This window comes from Hippopotamus amphibius, chromosome 6 (assembly GCF_030028045.1).
Source record: "Hippopotamus amphibius kiboko isolate mHipAmp2 chromosome 6, mHipAmp2.hap2, whole genome shotgun sequence".
NCBI lineage: Eukaryota > Metazoa > Chordata > Mammalia > Artiodactyla > Hippopotamidae > Hippopotamus > Hippopotamus amphibius.
The window spans coordinates 2,244,242-2,252,971 of NC_080191.1; positions in this window are offsets into that span (position 1 = coordinate 2,244,242).

Below are 8,730 nucleotides of genomic sequence, written 5' to 3' on the forward strand. Positions count from 1 at the left end.
TATCTTAGATAGTCGTTCACGGGTGTCCTGCTATAGACTCAGGCTCCGCGCAGCATGGTCTCAGGTGGCCACGCACCAAACACGGGAATCTTTTCTACAGCTGCAGTTCAATCGTGACCAATGTCCGTGAAAGAAACACTTAAAAATCAGTGTTCAGGTCCATGTTCTCTACGAAATCAATCAGGTCGAGTTCATAAGACAAAGCCTCCAGGGTCAATGACATTTTCTATTGTTACATGTATACAAATACTGAGGCTTTTACAAAAATTAAATTCATCCCAAGAAATGACTGACTGCACAACCCAAAAACCCCAGAGACTTCAGATTTACACCGTCTGTCCTCATACCGACCTCTCCACCCTCACAACGGTCCCATCAGGAAACACGGTCTCTTCGTGTCCATCGTGAAGACGTTTCACCGTCCCATCTGGAAACACGATTTTCTTTGAGCCATCGGGGTAGAATTTTTCTGCAGGATACACATTAAATCAACAGATCTTCATAACTAGGATATTTGTTGCATTATTTAGCTGCTAAAACACATTTTATGGTCATCCACTCTAAAAGGGCTAAACTTTAGGCAAATACTAACTGAAAGAAAGCTTTGTAACGATCACATTTAATAGACTTAAAGCAGAAAGCATTCAGGGGACAAAAATAAAAGCGTCACTGCATAATGTCTGGAAAAAGAGAAAAATTCACCAGAAAGAAAAAAAATTACAGAGAAATTTTGATAAACCCATAATCAAAATGGGAGATTTTTACCATAGCTCTCTCATTATTTAATGTCAGGCTGATTTTAAAATTTAGTAAGAATATAGAATATTTGAAAATGCAATGTTTAAAAACCTTAATCTAAAGTCACGTATACATTTGTGCAGTTACACAGTGTTCTCAAGCACATTGGAACATCGGCGTGGGGGGAATGCCTAGATTCTGGGCCACCAAGCAAGACTTCACAGAATTCAAAGAGAACATAGATTCTGGTCTGTCACACAATGCAACTGAATTAAAATGAACAGCAATAAGAAACCTAAAAAACATCACGTTTGGAAATTTCAAAGCACTTTCAGAAATAAGTCGTGAGAAAAAAGGCATTACGGTGAAAACAAATACTTAGAACTGAATTGCGATAAACATGTGTTAAAAAATTTGAGTGGTTTAACCAAAGAGGTGCTGAGATGAATTTACAGCCTTAAATGTTTATATGAAGAAAGAAGGGCTGAAAGTTAATGAGCGCTTATCTTTATCTTACAAATTTAAAAAGGAAAATCAAACATAGGAAATAATAAGTATGAAGCCTTTAATTTATGAAAGAGAAAAAACAAAGCTATAGTAGAAAGCGTCATCAAAGCCCAAAATTAGTCATTTGAAATAAATAATAAAGACCTCTGTAAAACTGGTCAAGAAAAAATATTGGGAAGGAGAAAGGAACCACGCCTGCAGGTGAAGCGGGGATTTGGACGCGCCAAGAACACGCTCTAGAAGAGAGCCCTGGATTGCGTGTGACGTTGGGATCCTGGGTGACAGCACCATTCTCACCTCGGGCTCTGGGCCAGACTGTCCCCACGTGAGCTCGGACGTCCCCTGTGCTAGCTGTTGTTGGTTCCCTCGTCTCTTAGGTGGGGACAGGGACGGCATCTGTTTGGCTGGGTCCTTTGAAGGTTAGATGTGCAGATGGAAAGCACTTAGAGACTACCCGGCACATAATGAACACCAGGTAAGTCGCAGCTGTTCTTACTACTATATTGTTAGAGATGGTTTTCGTTCGCTAGAACCTTCAAGGGACTCTCTCACTCCCTAAACTAGACCTCAGATATAAGGCACAGTGGAAGGTGTGGGTTCAAAGAAAGCATGAATGGTCCAGGGACCACTTCCAGAAATAAACAAAATGAGAAACAAATACAAGTAGGTGAGCTTGGAGAGGCAGGGGAGGGTGGGGACGGGGCAGGGCGGGGCAGGGCGGGGCTGTGGGCTCTGCAGGTGGACTGTTGGAGGGGAGAGAGAAGTAGATGCAGAAAGTCATCGGACTGGCGTCCCAGAAGGGGAAAATGAGAAGGCAGAGGAGTGGCAATATGATCAAAGATAGTGGCTGTGAATTTTCCAGACACAGATGAAAAACCGTGGATTCATAGATGTGAGAAGCGCAGCTTATTCCAAGCAGAATAAGTAAAGAGAAACCCTAGGGGCGGGTTATGGGTTGACTGTGTCCCCCAGAGCTCCTGTGTTGAAGTCCTAACCCCCAGCACCTCAGAATGTGGCCTTATTTGAAAGTAGGGTAGTGGCAGACGTAATTAGTTAAGATGAGGTCATACTAGAGTACGGTGGCCATTAATCCAGTATGACTGGTGATACGAACAGAAGTCTTTGTGGTTAAAGGGGCATTGATACAGCTTACCCTCGATATAAACAGCACATGTATGTATTTACATGTGTACACGCACACACATACACATGTTCAGAGAGAGGAAGTGATAAAGCAGGCAGGGCAACAGGTTAAAAGCTGGTGAATATGGGTGAAGGGCACATAGGCGATTTACATTACAATAAATATATATATTTTAATATAGAGCAAACAAAAAATAAAGCAACTGAATAACAGTTGGAGAGTTTGCTCTAAGAGATACAGAATGCAATGCCCGACATTCCTCTCAAAGCTCATGCAGAATCAGGACATTTAAAAAAATGAAAGTTAAAAGAAATAGGAATCATACAGACCATGTTTCCTGAACGCACCTGTTACCCAGATGAAAAAAATTAAATCAGCAAAATTAAAACAGAGGGGGAAAGTCTCACACTGAGATTCATTTCCGGGATCCCAGGCACACGACATAAACATTATGCCATTTCCAAAGCGCTTGCTCGCATCGTGACCCTCTATCTTTCCAGCCTCCGTGACGCACGAGGGTCACTCGGCCCCAGGGGTTCCTCTGACCCCCGTGCAACATTCTTAACCAGCTGCCCTTGACACACCCTTCCGGGTTGATTAATCACATTTCCCAGAGAGAGAAAGAGTGGCCGCCTAAATGTGAGACAGGCAGACGAGGGAAGGAATTGGGATCGTGTGCGTGGTGTTTGGTTAACACGACGGCCGGTGTTGAGGGTGGCTTTTGTTCTGTGGGTTACAACTCAGAGGCGGACTCCCCCTCTTAGCGGGGAGGAAGGAAGCCTTGGTTTGGTATAATTTCAGCTTCTCTGTTTTGAAAAGCCGATGGCAGTTCTGATCCACCTCCAAGTACTTGTTCAGAACAACAACGTTTGAAGCACCTGACAAATAGGAAACTCTTCTCTGGTTTGAAGGTGTGAAGGCAAAACAACGAGCCTCTCGAATTAAACGAGAAATCGTCACTTGTGCCTTAAACAGGGCAGCTGGTGCTTCAACGCGGACATTGGTGGCTATTCACAAACTGGACCTACGGTCCTGTGACCACAGAGGGCACTTTGTAATTCCTCCCTCTCCCAGGACAATAGTGAAACCGTGTGCAGGGGCAGGGAGGATGTTTAAGGATGGTACATAGGACGTGTCCAGGCCAGCGTAGGGTCTGTCTTCAAACTGGCCCCAGATCAGGAAGTGACACTTTTACTGTGCAGAGAAGCCAGATTTAACCATTGCTGTTACTACAAGCCAGCCAGGAAACAACACGCAAAATATACACCCCAGAGGGGCAGGGCAGATCACGCAGAACGCAGACAGGGAACGTGGGAGCACAGCCGTGGAGACAGAGGCCACTCCAAAGTGCAGGAACACAGGCCGCAGGGAATTTTCAGGTAGCACTTAGATGCTGGCGGCTCTCCTTGCGTGGTAATTAATAAAAACTTGTCTTTAAGATGCACACCTTCGGCCGCTGAGGAGGCTGGGGCTCCGGGGAAGCTGGGGGAGGGCGGGGACAGCGTGAGGGCCTCTGGCTCAGGACAAACTTGGACAAGGACAGGAGAGTGACCAGAAGAGCTTAGGTCCTCAGCCACCGCCGGCAGCGAGCACAGTCCCCCATCCTTCAGTGTGCGGCCCTAGGGGTTCACGGCACATGCACACCCAGAGCTGGTCCTCACACGGGTGTGAGATGCGTGCAGAAACCCCATCACACGCGTGGACTCAGTTAGTGTCCGGGTATCCCCACCGGTGAGGTTTTAAGACCCAAGTTAAAATCAGCAGCGAGACCTCCTGGTGACGGAGGACCTGTGTCTCTTCCGGGAAGGTGGGCCGAGGACCACGTCGATGCGCAGGCACGAGACGCGTGTGCGGTGATGGGTCTCGTGAACGACCACCACCAGGGCGTCTCGTCCCCCCAGGGAGCCCCGCGCAGACCAGCTCCTCCAAGACAAGGCTCAGGAAGTGCGGAGGGGAAGACGGTTCATCCCCACGCGTCCAGCGTTTCCCAGACCTATGTGGGCCGCGGATGCTTCTGTCGCTGTCGTTGGTGTCGGCGTGTGTTCTGAGGCCAGCCTGGGGAATGCAGTTTCCGGGGTCGGAGCACCGCCCCCAACTGTCACAGCCAAGCCAGGGGGCAGGCGGGGCTCCCGGGTGTCTCGGCCCCGTTCTCCCCGAGCAGTCGTGCAGGGTAGGTTCTCTGCCGCACACGCTACGGATGATGGGACTCCATCCAAAAGGTCGGCCCCAGGGCCCCCCCGTGAGGAGTCGCAGGCGGGCTCAGCCTTTCTCCGTAAGCGTCTCCTACTCAACAGGGTCCCCTGTGGGAGGAACCCGACACCCTACCCATGTCCCAAGTGATAAGAGCAGGGTCAGCTTCGTCTGTAAATTCTGGCCTGAAGTTTTTTTTATTTCGTGTTGCAATTGTGGTTACATTTCTTAAAGTAGCAGAGGGAACCGAGGAATGAAATTCAGGCCACAACATCTAATTCTAGAACCCTCTTTCAGTCTAGTTTGTAAAGAGTCTTGTATAGAAACTAAAACTGCTGGGTAGTCAACCTAAAAGACTCCATTTGCTGATCACAACATGTTCAAAAAAGCCCAAAAGACAAAACTTAAGTCCTTCTGCACGGCAAGCATCCCTGGTGCTCATCGCAGCGGCGGGAGAGCCACCCGTGTGCGGGTCCGCCACGGCGTCCAGCAGCCACGGCTCAGGGAGATGTCTGTGAAGAGGGCCCGTTTCCTGATCTAAATCCCAGCCTTCGTTGGAACCATGGGGGCACTGCCCACAGCCTGGAAGGCTTGCCGGAGTCCAGACCTGGCCAAGGCCAGCGCCGAGAAGGTGACACAAGCCTGACCCTCTTTCCACGGCGCCCCTGGAGAGCTCGGCCCCATGGTGAGGAGGTGGCCTGCTTGTGGCAGTAAGCCATGCCAGGGACGACCTTTCGGAAGCCTGCAAGCTCAGCGCGGGGTCAGGGCTTTGTTGGTTTCAACAGTGAGGGCGGCAACTTGGGAAGATGGAGATGCCCATTCCACACAAAGCGTCAACAACCACAGGAACAAGACGCAGGGGACGCGGCCTGCTTGGGGTAACACACCCTCCACTCCATCCGGAGTTCCGCTGCGCGGCGCTGGTGATGCTGACGGGGAGGGCGTGCCGCACGGGAGGCTCGGCCGTGGCTCTGCACCACGTGGAGCCGGGTCCTCAGAGGGTATTCAGATCTTTAATGTGAAAAACACAGGCATTCACCAAAACGAATGTCAAAATTAAGCCATGGTAGGTGAAGCAAATTCACGAGGCCAGAAACTTCAGGTTTTAACTGGAGCTTTGCATTCCAGCGTCCACATAGAACTTGGGGAAAGAATTTGACGGCTTTTAAGAGAATGATGCCGGCGCGCTAAGCGTCAGGCCCTGTGGCTGAGGACTTTGCTCCTGGTATCTGACCGGCCCCGGCAGAAAGGCTGACGGCAGACCTGCGGACCAAGGTCTGGTGGCATTTCAACAGGGGCCAGGCTGCACTGGCAGACCCTCACGGCCGTCTGAGAAGAATCGGGAAAGATGCACACTTGGGTTTTTGTGACGTCATTGAAGCCCCGAGTTATCTGAACAATGTCTGCCATGGACAATTTGCCTAAAATTTCCCCAGCATCTGGGAGACCTGATGTTTCCCCAGACAGCGCCCTGCACACCGCCTGCGCACAGCCGGCACCTCTCCGCGCGGGTGCGCGGTGACGTCACTCACCTGTCTGCTTGTTGGGAATGTGCACGACTTCCAAAGCGCTGGCACAGGCTGTGCGGGCCGTCGGAGCCCCGGCGGGGTGAGCCTGCGAGCAGCAGAAACAGCTGTGTTGGGACGCGGTCCGGAATCACCCTGAACCTGGGTTTCATCCACGAAGCTAGTGGAGGGCTTCCTGCAGGGGCGAGGCCTGACCTGTCCCTGGGAAGGGAGGTGGGGCTTCGGAAGAGGAGCTGGGCATCAAAGCCCCCTAGATGAAGGCACTGGGACTCCTGGTTAGTCTGGGAGATCCCTGGCCTGAGATGCAGCCCTCGGTCCTTTACCTGGACAGGCTCCAAAACCTGAAACCTGCCCGGGCTCAGCAGCCTTGGGGGGCGCCGGTAGCCGATGCAGACCCCCTGTTTTGTGATGGGCACAGTGAGCGTGGGCTGTGAGCGCCACCACCGAGAACCACGCAGCTCCGCTCCACAAAACACACGAGCCCCGCTGCGGTCCGGGCGTGCGAGGGGCTCTCCTCTTGGACCTACGCCGATTGTGAAGCTTTAACCTTCATGACTCCTTTGGTTTCCGATCAAGTGGAGAAGGAACAGGTGGGAAAGCACAGTTGCGGAGAAGGATGCTTGCGTGGGAGGGAGGGGAGGAGAGGGCCCCTGGGCTAAGCTTGGAGAGCCTGAACCACGAAGCAGGGAGGGGGATTAAAGAAAGTAAGGATACAGAAACAAAATCTGTTTAATGGATGTGTTTGCTTTCAGAGTGAGAACCTGGGAGGAAGAAACTGCACTCTACTCCGAGCTTTGAGGGTCTGGCCCGGTCACTTGGTGCCGGTCATCTTGAGTGTCCCTGCCCATCAGGAAAAGAGGCTGAGAGAATGACACACGGAGAGAATTGTTTAAACAAAGTCAAGTTATTTGGAAAACTGTGCTACTGAGATGTCAGGGACTGAAGCGCTCTCTTGTTTTGAAGTGACTCTCCTTGGGCGGATCACCTGTCCCAAAGTGAGGTGAAAGCAGAGAATAAGCTGTATTCGTCCGGCATTATAGTCATTGTCAAGGTCAACCAAGGGGTCCTTTCAGGGGCCAGGTTTCCCCGGAGGCCAGAGGGACCCAGGAGGAGAGCAGTGCCCGCTCCGCAGGGCCCTGGAGGGAAACCCTCTCTGCCCACCGCCCCCCACCCCCACCCCCGGTGACTTCCCTGTGTCCACACAGCCCAGCGGGACGGGGAGCAGGTCCTTCCCAGGACTGCCTGGGGGTCCTGTCCTCAGCAGCGTCCCATCATCACCATTGTCTGCATCAGTTCTTAGCCTCTGCACCTCTACACCCTCCTGAGTCTGGCTAAGAAGCAGCTATGTGTTACCTCAAGGCGAGGGAAACCCAGGGTTCAACGTTTAAAGGGTCGATGTAGGTTAGAAGATCAGTATCACTTAGCTGTGACATAATAGAAGTCCACCGTGCAGATGGGCTCTTCCCGACTCAGGGGACGTGCGGGTGAGCTCAGGGCGATGAGAGAGCCCATGGCAGAGAAACCACCCAGGATTCTAACATCTTCCCCCAGGAAAGGTCAGAGCCTTTCGCTGGAGTAAAATTACAGAACCACAAGCGGATCCCTCTAATTAAAACCAATAAACACAAAGAAAATACAGAGATGAGGTCTTCAGCGCCTCCGAGCTCCCAGGGCCCTGGGCCGCTACATCTTTAACCCAAAGCTAGGTGATTATTCTAAAGAAGGCTTTTTAAGGAAAATATAGAATACAGTGTGGTGATGTTTTTAGTCCTAAAAAACGGTTTTAAGTCTACTACAAACCTACTCTCGTCTCCAGGCTTCATTTACAAGGATTATTTGCAAATTCCCCAAGTTTTTCTTAGTTAGAACCAAGTTAAACCCTGAATTATCTGGATAATTGCCTTTCTGGAGATGTTCCTGTAGAACCTCCAAATTCTGCTACTCTGCTTTCCCCCAGACAGGATGCCTTAACACAACCCGGACGCGCAGCTTGTCCCGTCAGGGCCACAAGCGTTTCGTGTCCCCCAGCATCCCGTGAGCCTCTGTGCCCTGTGACTGCAGCCCCTCCACACACACGTCATCTGTCTCCACCAGCTACAACCACAGAGTCCCCAGCCGTCAGTCACCGAGTGCTCAGTACGCACCAAGCAGTACCTGCCTGGGGTCAGTTTAGTCCTTACAACAGCCCGTAGGGCGTTTTCCCAGCCTCAGCACAGCCGACAGCTTGGGCAGGATAGCGCTCCGCTGTGTGTGAGGCGCACGGTGCGGGGTGGGGGGAGACCGTGTATACTGTAGGACATTGACCACGTCCCCAGCCTCCACCTGCTAGATGCCAATGACACCCCCACCACTCCAGCTGTGACAACCGAGAGTGTCCCCAGGCATTGCAAATGTTCCCAGGGCCCAGTTGAGAACGTCTGATCTATAAAATAGGTGTCTCTATCCCTATTTGATTAGGTATACGTATTTTATTAGGTTAGGTATTTATGACTGCGGAGCTATAAGATAAAATTTTAGATGCAAAATCTGAAGGCTGAGGAGATTCATTAATCTGCCCACGTTCATACACGTGGTCACAGAGAGCGACTTAGCCCCAGATCCCTGAGGCTCCAAGGTCCAGGCTTC